General features: G+C 48.6%; 1 long non-coding RNA gene across 5 annotated transcripts; it reads right to left on the bottom strand.

Moving 5' to 3' along the window:
- Nucleotides 1-2,479: 2,479 nt before the first annotated feature.
- Nucleotides 2,480-16,059, bottom strand: LOC132648502 (uncharacterized). 5 transcript variants are annotated; one of them, XR_009586894.1, is made up of 4 exons: nt 15,943-16,059; nt 12,630-15,000; nt 9,325-12,477; nt 2,480-3,274 (listed from the first exon to the last, which is right to left on the bottom strand). It is a non-coding gene; the product is annotated as an uncharacterized LOC132648502 (long non-coding RNA). The 5 variants fall into 5 exon arrangements; XR_009586892.1 differs by lacking the exon at nt 15,943-16,059 and having other exon boundaries at nt 9,325-9,787; nt 11,826-12,477; nt 12,630-15,924; XR_009586891.1 differs by lacking the exon at nt 15,943-16,059 and having other exon boundaries at nt 12,630-15,934.
- Between the last annotated feature and the right edge of the window lie 18 nt (nt 16,060-16,077).

Below are 16,077 nucleotides of genomic sequence, written 5' to 3'. Positions count from 1 at the left end.
GGCAAGCACCTCACCACTGTACTCCACTCCTCCTCCTTAATGTAGCCCAGGCCCATTCTCCCCGCCGATTCTCCCCTCCACTCTCCCTGGTGCTTGGATTCCAAGTGCGCACCAAGGCACTTGGTACAAGCTGGCTTTTATGGGTTTTGTGTTGAGATAGGCTCGTGCAGTCTCCTGACCCTCCTGCCGTCCGGGGATGACAGGTGTGTGTCACCACACTAGGCTCCGGAGGTAGATTTCTGTGTCTGAAAATCTCCCCTCTCTATCTATCGCCTTCTTACCTTAGGGGTTAAAGCGGTTAAACCCCATTCAGCACTAATCTGGCCAGGATTACCGAGCACTTCCTTTGGGCCTGGCACAAGTGATTCCAAAGTATCATGTGTCCATTCAACAAAAACCAAAGCATGGTGACGACTGCATTTTAGCCACACTCTGCTGGGTGTGTGTAGCTCAAGTTCTTGGCATTTCCAGGTCTAATGACTCTGATCTGAGTCACAGATAGTCTTATTACACAATGGGCTGGGGCACAATGAGAATCTTGTCGGTTCTGGGAGTCACAAATGTTGCATATGCACAGATAAGCGACTGGGGAGGGCCTGACGCTTGGGACCTGGGGAGGGCAACACTCCGAGGACCCAGCTGACGGAAACGCTGAAGACCAAAAAGATGCCCTTCCCCTCGGCTCTACCCCAGATCCACACCACGCTTTATCTGCTTGGATCTACATTCTTCATTCATGAGGCCAGCTAGTGGGCTCGAAGGCCTCACAGATGGCTTTAGCTTTCAATAGTCATGAAGATCCAGAACTAGAAGTACACCGATTGAGGTTCAACTTCGTGTAAAGTTTGCCTCTCATTAACCAGTTTCTAGCCACGGGCAGCTTCAGGATGCAGTATGGGCACCAGATGGGCCAACTCTCGTGACTTTTAGGATCTCCCTTGGCCAGGGGAATGCTAAAATCCCTAACACCTCTGTCTCTCTCTCTCTGTTTTTCCCAGACAGAGTTTCTCTGTACAGCCTTGGTTGTCCTGGACTTGCTTTGGAGACCAGACTGTTGGCCTCTAACTCACAAACACCCGCATGCCTCTGCCTCTGCCTCTGCGAGTGCCACGCCACACCTGGCAACATGGCAACATCTTTCTTTCTTTCTTTCTCTTCCTTCCTTCCTTCCTTCCTTCCTTCCTTCCTTCCTTTCTTTTCTTCTTTCTTTCTCTCTCTCTCTTTTTCCTAATATCTGCTGTATTTGCCGCTTTCATTGTGGTAATGCTACAGTGCTCCACATCAAGGCCGCCTCAAGAGAAAAACATCTGCTCTACCAGATGTTGACATGAGGGCCAGGCCTGAACCAGGTGCTGACATGGGGGCCAGGCCTGAATCAGGTGCTGACCTGAGGGCCAGGCCTGAATCAGGTGCTGACCTGAGGGCCAGGCCTGAACCAGGTGCTGACATGGGGGCCAGGCCTGAATCAGGTGCTGACATGGGGGCCAGGCCTGAACCAGGTGCTGACCTGAGGGCCAGGCCTGAACCAGGTGCTGACATGGGGGCCAGGCCTGAATCAGGTGCTGACCTGAGGGCCAGGCCTGAATCAGGTGCTGACCTGAGGGCCAGGCCTGAACCAGGTGCTGACATGGGGGCCAGGCCTGAATCAGGTGCTGACATGGGGGCCAGGCCTGAACCAGGTGCTGACCTGAGGGCCAGGCCTGAACCAGGTGCTGACATGAGGACCAGGCCTGAACCAGGTGCTGACTGAGGGCCAGGCCTGAACCAGGTGCTGACACGGGGACCAGGCCTGAACCAGGTGCTGACATGAGGACAAGGCCTAACCCAGGTGTTGACATGAGGACAAGGCCTGAACCAGGTGCTGACATGAGGACCAGGCTTTAACCAGGTCCTGACCTGAGGGCCAGGCCCAAACCAGGTGCTGACATGAGGGCCAGGCCTGGTTCCAGGTACTTGACAGCAGTTCTTTTTCAAGATGGAAAGCTCAGGGGATAAACATGTTTTCTAAGGTTACACGGGTAGTTCTGAACATTACGGAACTGGAACTCAATCTTAGGCCTTCTGAAATTGACGTGGCACTTCTCTTTATTTTTTCATGTACTACAGGAACAATACAATACAGGGAGGTGGTGAGGAACAGTATCAGAGTGTCAGGGAAGCCTAGAGGGAGGCCTTGCATAAAGTCCAAATTCTGGTGGTCTGTGGGCAGTGAGTGCATGTTGTATTTAAAGTCCACTGAACCAGAATAGAAATTTACTGTGCTGGGTAGGTTTTTGTTTGTTTGTTTGTTTGTTTTATCAACTTGACACAAGCTAGAGTCATTCAGGAATGGAGAATGTCATTGAGAAACTGCCTTCATCAGAAGGACCTTTAGATAACTTAGCGGGGGCATTTTCATGATTAAGGATTGATATGGAATGGACCAGGCCGCTGTGGGTGGTCCCGGCGTATATAAGAAAGCAGGCGGAAAGACAGGGAGTTGTGGTGCACCCCTTTAATCCCAGCACTTGGGAGGAAGAGACAGGTGGGACTCTGTGAATTAGAGTCCAGCCCAGTCTACAAAATGAGATCCAGGACAGCCAAGGCTACACAGAGAAACCCTGTCTCAAGACAAACAAGACAAAAAGAAAAGAGGGCAGGCTGAGAAAGCCACGAGGAGCAAGCCAGTAAGCAGCTCTCCTTCGTGGCCTCGGCTTTAGTTCCTGCTCAGAGCCCCATCATGACGGCACTACAGTTGCTTTTGGTCAGGACTTTCATCATGTCAATATAAAGCAGACTAAGGCGCTTGTTGACCAACAGGAGCTTGGCATTTCTGCCATCCTGACCTTGGAACATTCTCCTTGAGTCATTCTCCAAGACTCAACACAAAGAAGTCTGATCCATGATGCTATAAAATTGCTCATAGTTTAAGTCTAGAACTTCCATGAAGGGAAGATTGGTCATTCCTTTCCATGAGTCAAAGCTCAACCAACACTCCAATTCCCCCTGCTCCCCCTTGTTATGTGGCTCGAGCTGAGGGACACACTTGGCCTCACTACCTATTTACTCCGCATGGTCTGTGAGCCAGCTGCTAGAGTCACGTGTGACACAAATCCTTGGCTTTTCCGTGCCAGCCTAGAGAGCAGCCCTCCAGGGCAGCATGGGGCGGTGGGCATCGTAGTTACTTGGAGTCTGCCAGAGCTGCTAAAGGATCCACTCCTTGAGTTTGCTTCTGAAGGTGGGGGTCTGAGTAGCACAGGCACGAGCAGCCATCACATGCTTAACGAGTCATCCCCTGAGGGAAAGAGGTTAGGAACAGATTGTAAATAGAATCATTTCTTCTTAGATAACTGGATCTGGGAATTACACTGGAAATCCCTACCCTGAGAGGCAGTATGGAGTGGCAGTTAAAGGGTGAGCTTTGGTCCACCCTAGGTCACAGTTTGGACATAGTTTTTTTTTTTTTTTGTCTTGGGGTAAGTTTCCTTCAGAGTTCACCCTCCTCCCCGGTCAAGATTTGTAAATAGCAATAATAAAAGTGAGTTCCTGCTTGGTCAATCTCTTAGGGCTATGCTCAATGCGGAGCACAGACTTGGTCACTTTATCTTCAGTAGATTCTTGTAAACCAAGTGGGAAAAATTTAACAATAATCCAACTAAGAAAAGGCTAATAAGGTTAGCTGTGGTGGTGCATGCCTGTAATCCCAGCACTCAGGGAGGCAGAGGCAGGTGGATCTCTGTGAGTTCCAGGCCAGCCTGGTCTACAAAGTGAGTCCAGGACAGCCAGGGCTACACGGAAACCTTGTCTTGAAAAAAAAAAAAAAAATCAACCCCCTCAAAAAAAGAAAAGGCTAACGAAGTAAGCAGAAGAATGGGGACTGGGGTTCTTGTCACCACTTTGACTCTCCTAGGGAGGTTTTATTGCAAAAGATCAGACCAGATTCCACGATCCAGCCCACACTTCTGGAATCACAGCACTTGAGAGGCTGAGGTGAGCCGATCAGCAATTTGAGGTCACGTTGGGTACATGGTAAGTTCTAGGCTGACACGGTGAGACCGTGATTTGTCTCAAAACAAAATGAAACATAACATACCTACTCTTAGTTAGAAAATGAGTGAATTTCCTTTTAATGTGGGCACAGAAGAAAGTGCTTAATAGTAACTTTAGAACCAAACGGAACTAAGAGACACAAGCTGGAGTCCATAAAGTGATTTTTTTTTTCCATAGGAGAGAACATGATAGAGTCAAAAGACAAAATCTGGGGAAAAAAAAATGACAAAAGGCTTATATGCCCAATATTTCAAAAGTCCACAAAATGGAAAGGAAACTCAATATACGAATGGTCATCAGACAGGAACAGAAAACATAGAGATGCTATACTTTTATACACAGGAAGGAGCCCCTCCCCCATGATAAGAGAATTACAAATTAAAACAACACCAAGATACAATTTCTCATCAATAAGATTGGCAAAAATTAAGAGTTGCCACATACTTCGTTGGCAATAGTTGGGAACTAGGTACGCTTTTATAACTGGTGGAATGCAAATAGGTATAACCCTCTGTGGGTTCATGTTTGTGTGTAGAGGTTAGAGGTCAGCCTTAGGTGTGGTTCTTCAGGAGCCACCACCGTGGGATGTTTGTTTGTTGTTGTGTGACAGGAGCTCACTCTGTAGCCCTTGCTGGGCCGGTATTTACCGTGTAGACTGGGCTGACTCCAAACTCCCAGATTTGCCTGCATCCTGGGGTGAAAGGTGTGTGGTCACCATGCCCAGCCCACCACCTTGTGATTTGAGACAAGGTCTCTCACTGGTACCTGGGGCTCACCAATGACACTATTCTGCCCGGCCAGTTTGCCCTAGGAATCTGTCTCCCCCTCCCAGGAGCATGATCACGAGGGTGTGCCACCAGGCCTGGTTTTTAAAACGTTAGTGCTGGGATCATACCTGGCTCTTTATGCCTACAGGCAAGCGCGTTTCCGGGTGAACTGTCCTCCCTACCTCTTTTATATTGATGAAGGGTGCTTTCACAGTGTACATTTAAAACACGTATATACTCTTATTTGACCTAGCCACCTCACTCTTAAGAGCAGTATGCACAGTTAATCACAGAGCCATCTCTCCAACCCCAACGACATACTTCTTTTTCGTAGATAGATGAATACTTCTATGTATTGTAACACTAAATTAATATAACCATAATGATTAATCCAATGAAGAATCAACAATAGTGATGAGGCTATGGCTCAGGAGAGGGCTTGCCTAAAATGTGGGAGGTCCTAACACCAGAAGGGAAAAAGACACAAAAGAATCAATAATAGGACAACAAACAGTGAAACTTCTAGGTTGAATTTTAAAGGTAAAAAGTATCCTCATGGTTTCAAAGTACTTAGTACCTTTATAACAGGGAAATCTGATTTACATGGCCATATCATTTTACCACCAGACAAATCAGCACTATGTCCCCCTGATACAAGGCAAACCTTACCGACAAACTGTCATCTCTGTGGTGGTCCTGTGAGTGTTTAACCTAAATCTCCCCAGGGGAAAACGTCAGGTAAATCCACTTTGAGAGCACTCGCCACAGAAATATCTTGCACACATTAAGAACGTCAACACAGAAAGAAAAAAAAAAAGTGCCAGAAATTATGCAAACTAAAGAACAGAGACACCCAAATGCAAAAAATGCAAACACTGACTTGAATTTTCTTTTGCCACAAAAAAATGTCATTGACCCCATCAGTAAAATCTGAAAAAGCTAGATTTTAGTGTTAATGTTTATTTCATGGTTTATTTGAGTTCTTTGTGTATTAATTTTTTGAGAATTTCATGTGTGTATGCCATGTATTTACCATAATCCATCCCCATCCTTCTGCCTAACTCTTCCCAAATCTAGCCTTACCATCAACCCATCCCAACTTTTTTTTTTTTTTATAATTAAAAATAACTAACGAGGCACAGTGGTGGATGCCTGTGATCCCAGCACTCAGGGAGGCAGAGGAAGGCAGATCTCTGTGAGTTTGAGGCCAGCCTAGTCTGAAAAGTGAGTCTAGGAGAGCCAAGGCTACACAGAGAGACCCTGCCTCAAACAAAAAATAATTTATGTATATGTGTGCTTTTCCTGAATGAATGAATGTGTACCCCATGTGTGCAGTGTTTTACAGAGGTCAGAAGAGGGTACTGAGTCCCTGGAACTGGAGTTAAGGATGGTTGGGAGCCACCACAAGGTGCTGGGGACAGAATCTGGGTCCATTTCAAGAGCGGGAAATACTCTTAACCACTGAGATACCCCCCTCATTTGTGTGTGTGTATGACAAAGCCCCAACTAGACATCTCTTGCCAGTAAGTGAAATCCCCAGTGATGACAATGGGTTGCACTGAACTGAGTTGTTGGTCAAAGTGGCCCCAAAGTCAGGTTATTGCCACGGTTCTCCACAAATTGATGGTAAAGCTCTGTGCTAAACACAACACCTATGTAACTCACTGAACAGAAAGAAGTCAAGCTGGTGCCTATCCAGAGCCCTCAGCCCTGCCGGCTGGTACTGGAACATACGCTGCAAACTCCCAAAGGTAAACAGCAACCCAGCTATAAACCCTGAGACCTACAACGGTGATCTGCCTGCAGGATGTACTGAGCAACAGTGGCACCAAATTTATGGCAGTAACCAACCACTCTCTAATTGGAATGACAACCCATCCCATAATATGGGACTCATGCCTGACTGGGTGGCCAAGAACCTGAGGCGAGATAGGCCATGGTTATGGTGCAGCTCTGCTAAAGAAATGGAGCAATAAAGTGACTCCTAGAGACCTTCTGCTCTAGTCATAGGACTGGTGCCTTGCTCAGCCATCGTCAGAGAAGCTTCCTTCTGCAGTAGATGGCAACAAATGCAGAGGCTCTCGACTGGGCAATGCACAGGGAAATGAGAGACCTTAAAACACTCTGGCCTAAATGGGACGTCTCCATCCTATCCTTCCCCCTCCCAAGGCTCAGTGAACTCTGTGGAAGAGGAGGCAGAAAGATTGCAACTGCCAGAGAAGATGAAGGACACCAAGGAAACGGTGTCTTCTAAACACAGCCGGACTAGTCAACGCACACACGAATTACAGAGACTGCGGCAGCACAGTTCTGAGCCAGATGGGGGTCTCAGAGCTGAGAGGGGAAGTAGAATAAGACCACACCCCTATCTCCAATTGATAACCACTCACAGAAGAAACTTCAGTTTTTTTCCAGTGGCGTTTCACTGGGTATACAAGCTATACTTCAGAGCAAGGCCCATATAGCTGGACAACACAAAATGAACTTGATAGTATGTCTGGAGTTATTTTTTTCTACTAATCTCTAGATCTTTTGCTTATATATTATGGTTTCTGATATTGTTTTTATGGTTTTGTGTCTCACAGTCTGTGTGTGTCTCTTGTGCTTTTTCACTGGCTCTCCTTTTCGTGTCCTTGTTTTTATTTTATTATTATCATGCCAGTTTGTATTCTAATGAGAGAGAGAAAGAAAGGGTGTGGGCGTGGGTGGGTGGGCATCTGGGAGAAGTCGGGAGAGGGGAACCTTAATCAGAATATGTTGTACGAAAAAATAGCTATTTTTAATTTTTCAAATTGCAGTGATAGGTATTGGAAAATGCAAATTCTTTAAAATGATGTTTTGGGAGGGTACCAGAGCATGCCCTCCCAAAAGCACATGTGGCGTCCAGAGAACACCTGTAGGAGTCAGAGTCTGTGCTCTTCTTGTGCCATGTAGGTTCTGAGGCTAGAACGCAGGTCATCAGTTGTCCACAGTGCCTTTACCCATTGATCCATCTTGCCAGCCCAGAAATCTGTATCTTCAAAGTTATCCCTAATGAGAATGATGCAAAATCAAGCTTGGAAAGCTTTCTCTACCTTGTAGTAAAATTTTTGTTAGGGAAAGATCTTTTTAAAAGATAAATATCCACGTATTTGCCACCAAACCTTATCATTACTTTTACAATAAGATTGGTAATTTTACTTAAAAATTGTGACAACCAGTCCCTGCCACGTGCCCGGGCCTTGCGGCATCAGCCTCTCAGAGGCCTGCAGAAAGAAGGCAGACCCAGGCAATGGCACCATTTCACTGAGACAAACACATACACTTGGAAATTCCGGCCCCTGTTCTCTGCACTACCTCACCAAGGTTGATTGCCGGTCCAGATTCTGAGTTGCTTGTCTCTTGCCTGCCTACCTATCTTCCGGATCGTGGACAATGGTCTGTGGTGATGGAGGAGGCAGGCTGTCCGCACTCAGGCTGAGCAGATATGCTGAGGTCTTCTGTATCTTTCCAGTGAAATAAAATCGAGGGATCAGGAGGTGTGGGATGGAAGAACAGTCCAGTCCGGAGTCTGGAGAGAGCTAACAGCCACCTGGACCAAGCCAGGCAGCACTGAGCTGCCACCGTCAGCTCTACTGGGTCAGGGTGGCCATCAGTCACTCAGGACAGCAGTGGTCGCCCTGACGCTCCACACCTCCAACGCCCGTCTCCTCAGAATTTAAAAACGTTTGTCAGTTCACTGGTTGGGAGTGGTTTTAATTTTCTCAATCACTGGCACATGAGCTTGTTCGCATTCTGCCTTCTGTGAATTAGTCCGTTCATGGGCTTTGTTTATTTTTCTACTAGTTTTGCTTTCCTGGTTGTTCTGTTGAGTTCTCTGTGGCTGCTTGTATAATGTACCAATGCTTGTGTTGTGACTGTACAAACATTTCAAGATTGAGCCTACAGCCAAGGCTCCTGGCTTGAATGGTCATGATTTTTCCATTTGTCTTGTTTTCCATATGCCTCTGATTACTTCCCCTCCAATGCTCCACGTCTGTCATTTTATCAGGAACTCTTACTATGTGTATGAATAATGAGTTCCTTTTATTTCCCCTGGGGTTGGGGTTGGGGGGGGTGTCCTTTTCAGCCTGGTTCTGACTACTTCCAGTTTGTGCCCGTTGCTTTCTGCTGGCTGCATGATGGCTTTGCAGGTGTCTATCAGAATTCTCTGTATTAGAGCTCCCGTTTCCCAAATCCACCTTCTTTCAGTGTGGTTGGTACTCGCCTCTCAGTGGTTTTCACTCGGTGGGTCCTACCTGAATCTCTACATGACTTTGCACGATTGGCCCAAATTTGAAATGTCAGATTAAGATAATCTCCTCCTCTGCTGTGCAGACACTGCCCCATTGCCCTCCAGTTTCTTTTTAGAAACAAACAAACAAACAAACAAAACCACAAAACACTGCCATTCTCTTTCCAAATCCTTTGTACACTGTTTACCCCACCAACACGCTTTACTTCTAAGTTTCGCAGTGAGGTGCCTTTGTCTGGATAAGTCATTACTGACCTTTTTGCATGCCCGTCAGCCTGGAGAACTTGCCTTCGGTTCTGGGAACTTTGGTTTCTGTTATTTCTCTTCTCTCCTTCTTGTTTGTGCTTCTCAGTCAACACTGTGGTTGATTTCAGATGTGGAGGTGAGTGTTGAGAGGCTCCCTAGCCTTACAAGCTATTCTCTTTATTTATATCTTAAGTGCATGGATGTTTTGCCTGCATGCGTGTCTGTGTAGCATGTGTATGCAGTGCCTGCAAGATCCAGAAGTTGGCATCAGATCATCTGGAACCAGAGTTTTAGACAGTTGTGAGCTGCCATGTGGGTGCAGGGAATTGAACCAGGGTCCTATGGAAGAGCAACCAGTGCTCTTAACTACTGAACCATCTCTCCAGCCCCTTACATGCTATTCTTTTTTTCTACAATATTGTCTTAGTTAGGGTTCTATTGTTGTGAAGAGACACCATGACCATGGCAACACCTAGAAAAGAAAACATTTAATTGGAGCTGGTTTACAGTTTCAGAGATTTAGTCCCTTGTCTTTATGGCAGGAAACACGGGGAACATGCAGGCAGACATAGTGCTGGAGAGGGAGCTGAGCGTTCTACAACCTCCACGCAGCAGGAAAAGAAAACACAACATTGGACCTGGTTTGAGCATATGAAACCTCAAAGCCCAGCCCCTGTTACACAGTTCCTCAAACAGGGCCACACCTCCTAATAGTGTCACTCCCTATGGGCCTATGGGGCCCATGTTCTTTCAATCCACCAAGACATGCTCTTTCTTAGCCAAGTAAACCCCTACTGTGCTGGCTAGCTTATGTTAACTTGCTGCGAGCTCATTACCCAAAAGGAGAGACCTTCCTTTGAGAAACTGGGAAAATGCCTCCATAAGCTCAGGCTGTAGGACATTTTCTTAATTAGTGATTAATGAAGGAGGGCCCAGCCCATTGTGGGTGGTTCCATCTCTGGGCTTGTGGTCCTGGGCACTGTAAGAAAGCAGGCTGAGCAAACCATGGGGAGCAAGCCAGTAAGCGGCACTCCTCAACAGTCTCTACATCAGCTCCTGCCTCCAGGTTCCTGCCCCACTGGGGTTTCTGTCCTGACTTCCTTTGATGACTGAGATATGGAAGATAAATGGAATAAACCTGTCCCCAACTTGCTTTTGGTCACAGGGTTTCATCACAGCAACAGTAACCCGAAGACAGACTACTTATCCTTCAAACCCCATTTCCAGCATCCATTTTTCCATGATGGCTCCAGCAAGCCTAGGTTGAATGACATCTGTTTGCCAATAAAGCGTTACATCTGAAAAGCCATAGTATGTCCGTGTGCACGTGTGCTTCCCCCACTGACCATAAACCCATCAGGTCAGGAAAATGCTGAATTAGTGTGTATTCTTATTGCCGCGTAAAATGAGCACGAGTTCAACACCGGGAGAAAAGAAAGTCCCGCCACATGAATATGCCTGCATTCAGTCTGAGGCTTCAGATGACCGCTCAGCAATAATACTTGGCTTAGGCTTCACACTGGCTTGAGGATCAAAGGGGCAAAAGACAAAAGTCTCATTCCTCTCCAGACAATGTATAATGGGAAGACTTTCCCTCATGTAACTGAAAAGATTGTAATATTTGTATGGATGTTTGCATGTCACGCTGTGGCGTGCAGGTGAAGGTTAAAGACAGCTTGGTCCTCTCCCTCCGCCATGTGTGTTCTGGGGATTAAACGTGGGTCCTCAGCCTTGGAGCAAACACCTTTGCCTACCGAGTCATCTCCATAGCACCTTGATTAAGTTTTAAAAACGGAGACAGAATTCTCACCCTATTGGTCAGGAGTAGAACATCTGCCTGGGATCAATTCCCAGTACACACACACACACACACACACATGCACACACTTTAGTGGGTGCTTTTTTAGCATATTTACAACAGCATGCAACTATGACTACTAGCCAGGATATTTCTTATCTGTGTGAAGTGAAGAACATATCCTGGTGCCAAGATGGGAGGAGGAAGGAGGCTACGGAGGAAGAAATGCATTCCAGGACAGGGAACAGCATGTCCGAGGGCAGGTTATTCTGGGGAAAGGGAACAGCAACATTCGAGGGCAGGTTATTCCAGGGAAATGGAACAGAACGTGCAAAGGGGCAGAGTCCTGAGAAGGCACGGGCTTTGGGAAACCGTGTGCAGGGGGAGTGGAGTTTACTGTGAGGAAATGGCTGAGTTATTTCCCAAATGAGGAATCCGACTAGAGCAAGGTGAAGTAATTCAACTATGGTGAGACAATTTCCTCTGCATCAACTCCACAGAAGGTGTCTAAGGGACACTACCAAACACCACAGCACACACAGATGCTGGTGACACTCTCAGCGTTACTGGTTACTGCCATGCTGGCTTTGGCTCTCTCTTCTAGCTTCTCACATCATCTAAACACAGTATTACCCTCTAGTATGATAGCCCCCCCCCGTGCTTTTGTCACTTCAAAAAGTTATAACACTGGCCTAATTCCATCAAAACGTACCTCTGGCCAGATGCAGAAATATCTTTGTAGTGAAAACCCAGGATGAAGACTTGGTCCTTTGTGGACTGTGAGGCGTGTGCCGATGAACTTCCCTGGGCTTCAGCAATCCCACTTGCAAAGTGGGATTAGGAAACATTGCCTGGGCCACCTTATTGCTACTCTGCCACAGAGAGCAACAGGAAGCTGTGAGGTTCTCTACTGCTTCTGAAATGCTTGGGGGAAAGGCGAACATCGGCCTTAGAAAGAAATGTGAATACTTTAAGAATGCCCCCAAACTTCTGATCCAAAACTCTCATCATGGTTTGCTAGGTTTGTAAGATCACTCAGGAACTCCAAGTGGCAACCATTTTGGCTCTCTAGGGAAAGCTGATAGGGGGAAAATCGAGAGAAACAGCTAGGAGTGAGTTTTGTCAGGCAGGAGCGAGGACCTCTAGGTTTCTGGTTTCCCTTGGAGGTTGCCCCAGCTGTCTGCAAAGGTTCTCCAGCCCCTTTCCTACCAGAGAGAAGCTATTGCCTGGAAGAACTGTGGCGGTTGCAGAGTAGCAGTGATGGTTGGCCCCACGTCAACATGATGGGATTTGGGCACGTCTGTGGCTTCAGGAGGGAAGAGCCATCCTCGATTCGAGTGGCACCATTCTCTGTGGCTGCCGTCCTGAGGTACAGAAGGAGGAGTAGGGTGAGTATCAGCATTTACTTCTCTGCTTCCCGACTGCAGACAGAATGGGGGCAGCTCCTTCACCCCCCAGCCGCCGTGCCTTCTCTGCCGTGAGGGACGGCGCTTTTAAGACGTGAGGAGAAACAAACCTGTCCTTCGGCCGTGTTTGCCGGTGTCTTATTCCAGCAACAAGAAAAGTGACTAGTGGAGAAAACTGGAGCTCAGTGGTGTGGCCGCTGCTGTTATTATCCCGACTCTACGGTTTTTGAGACTTTGAATTAATTGGCCGATAGGAGAACTTTGCCCTAGAATGCCGTAGACATCAACAGGCCATTACGGTGGGAGTTTGGGAAACTAGAAGGCCAAATGCGGGCAGTGGAGGCCCCGCTCCTGAGGCTTCCAAGGAGACAAGAACTGTCAGGATTTGGGCCAGGGGCCATTCATGCTCTATTACCAACACTCTTGACTGTGTCCCGAGAACGTGGGTGAGGCTGCATCCAAAAGTACTTTGACTAACGTGTTTGGTGGAGGGAATTTCATGACAGGATAGCCCCTAAACTGAAGCACGGCTGCCGTTTGCTGCTCTTGTGCAGGTCTACAGTTAGAGGAAGCAAAAAGAGGAAAACCGTAAAGTTTGATGAGGGAAAGAGTGCAAATAGACAGGGCAGACTTGAAAGCGGCCGTGGCTGAGGAACCACTGCCATCATTAGAAGCTTGGATTTCTGTGCTGGAACAGGACGGGTACTCTAGGGGAAGATCCCAACGCTCAAGGTCTCCAAAACACAAACTTATCTGAAAGGAGAGAATGCTACTGAGGGAGTTCTTTACTCAAACAAAACAAAACAAAACAAAACAAAACAAAACAAAACAAAACAAAACCTCCTTGGAAAAAAGCGTTTCTCCAGGATCAGGACACGAAGGCCAATGGAACCGAGATCCAAGAGGGAACTGTGGCGGCAGGCTCCATCTTGATCCCAGAACCTGCCATCCTCACACACATACTAGTTTTGTAAGCATTCAAGTTTAGAGGGGAGGCGCCACAGAGTGTAAAACCATAGCTCCAGAGAGTCAGCGAGGCTAGACCATGCGTGGCAGGGTTGGAGTCCATGCAGGGGGCCTCTGGGAGGCCATTTTGTGGAGCTCTGGCAAGATGAAGCCTGAGGCGCAGTGGAGACTTGAGAACATTGGAGGCGGTAAAGGCATGGGAAAGCCAGGGAGGGAAGCTGCACATGTCAAGTGAAGCTGGCCCCAGAGAGAGGCTCCATTTGCCGCAGGTGGCAGCGCTGGAGGAGCAGGGCCGCCCAAGCCCTGCTGAGCCCAGATGATTCCTTAGGAGTTCCAGTCAGCTGGTGGGTGTAGAAGCTTGCTTGCCCTGCGGCATTTTGCTTCTGTTTTAGGCAGATTTCCTTTTTCCTTGCTGTGGCCCTTCTTTCTTTGGAATGGGAATCTTGACTGTGTCATTGTATATGGGAAACGGGCAGCTTGCTTATTAACCTTGTAGTGGCTCTCAGTTAAGTGATCATCCTGCGTCTTTAGAAAGGCCCCGGACTTTTAAACAGTGTCAGGAATCTTGAAGACTACAGGGGCTTTTAGAATTGGAATAAATGTATTTTATTATTATTATTATGAGATGAAAGCAAAACTGGGGTGAAATCTTGTGATACTTAATCTTGTCAATTTGATGAGATTTTTGAGTCACCAAGTGTCAGGACATGCCTGTGAGTGGCTAGTTTTAGGCGGGAAGACCCACTATAAATATAGACGGCACCATTTCATGGCCAGGGGTCCTAGACAACATAAAAAGGAAAGCCAACTGAACACCAGCAGTCAGCTCTGTGTCCTGACTGCGACTGCCATATGACCTAGACAGACTGTATCCTCAAACTGTGAGCCAAAACAAGCCCTTCCTCCCTTCAGCTGCTTTTTCTCCACTATTTTGTCACAGCATCAAGAAAAGTCAAGAAGACAGAGGTTCAGAGAAAAGCGTCCTTCATGTTTACTAACCAAGTGTTTCCTTTCTGAAGCACGAGCAGCTACTTCCCAGAAAGGAGTTTGAAAGTAATCCTACCCACGGTGGAGACAGGCCCTACCAGAAGCCACCCATGCTAAGACAGGGCTGGTACGGCGTAGGCCGCTAGGCAAGCCGGCCATGGTTCTGTAACAAGCACTTAACTTTTTGAAAACGTGAAGCAACCTAAGAGCAACCTTTCAAAGAGGGGGACCACCAACTGGTGACAGATCCTCGTCTTCTGTAGCGGGCGACTATGACTTCCTGTAGATGGGCAAACACAACCTTTTGCACAAAGGCGGCCGCCCTAATTAGGAGCGCTTGTGAAGGCCGTCTGAAGACGCTTGGCTCCCAGTCTGCGGGGATCTGTGCACACCCAAGTTGTTTTCGTTTGCGGTTTCCTTCCACATTTTAGCTGGGAAGCGTCTCTCGTCGGTTTATCTGTCAGCCCTGCTCCCCGTTCCAGGAGCAGTAAGATCCAGAGAGGAAAATGTGTGACTGTTTGACGAAAGCTGGAATTGAAATGTCAGTAAATATCTAGAGGAGAGCGTGCCAAACGTTATGGGGCCCGTTTAGCTCCAACAAAACTAAAGACGTCGTTATTTCCTTCTCAAGACAAGTGACTGAGGACAGCACCCCCACCCGCTCCCCCACCCCCCCACAAAAGGTTTAGGCTTCTAGGTTCCCTGGGCAAAGAAACAGAAGTAAACCTGCAGTGTGTCACACATTACTTGCCATTCTCACAAGGGGTGGTTGCTTGGTTGCTTTGTTTTCTTTATGGGTAAGAATTAGGCTCGGAGACGTTGCCACACTTTGGGACTTACCGGGTGTGTGGCGTAGACAGGCCTTCTACCCTATGGCCCGTGGCGACATCTCCACCCAGGCACGCCTCCCACCACGAACACCCTCCAAACCCAACACACACTTTCCAGGTCACCACTCAGACAAGTCCAGAGTCACCTCACCTCAGGATCCCTGCAATTTCCTGGTCTGTAGCCCTACATCTCCACGAGTTCCCACGGGGCCACGTGACTTAGCTCGCCACCCAGCAACCCGTCCGCCTCCCTCCTGGGAGAGGGTCTAGGACCCCTCTCTCTCACCCATCGTCCTTGCATGTCGAAGGACAAGTCTCCCCCTCCTGCCCAGCCGGGACTGAAACCGGCCGCTCAGCCTGGCGTCGACTCCTCCAGCGCCCCCAGCCACCGCCGGGCTCCGGTCTGGCTCCTTCCCCGCCCCCCCCCAAGCGGGGAAACCGAGGCCCGGTGCCCCGGCAACTTTGCTCGGATCGCCAGTCTAGGGGAGGGGCCCGGGACGGTGACCGCATGCGCCGGCGCCCCCTCCTCCGAGAGCCCGGCTGGCGGCGAGTCCTCAGAGCCGCGCACGGCTCGGGGCACGCCTGGAGAGTTGTCGGCCGCGGCGTGCGCCCCCCGCCCCCCCTCGGGGGTGCACCTCACCGGGGTCCCCCCGAGACGAGCCCGGGCCGGGTCCACCTTGCACACGCGCGCGCGCGCCGCCCCGCTCGGCCGCTCCGGGTCCCGCCGCCCGCTTCCGCCCGCCGGGAGCGCCGAGCCTTCGGAGCGCGCGGCGCG

The sequence above is a fragment of the Meriones unguiculatus genome, chromosome 17 (genome assembly GCF_030254825.1).
Source record: "Meriones unguiculatus strain TT.TT164.6M chromosome 17, Bangor_MerUng_6.1, whole genome shotgun sequence".
In the NCBI taxonomy this organism is placed as follows: domain Eukaryota; kingdom Metazoa; phylum Chordata; class Mammalia; order Rodentia; family Muridae; genus Meriones; species Meriones unguiculatus.
The sequence above is the reverse complement of the archived record's forward strand: the minus strand, read 5'-3'. Positions and strand labels throughout refer to the sequence as shown.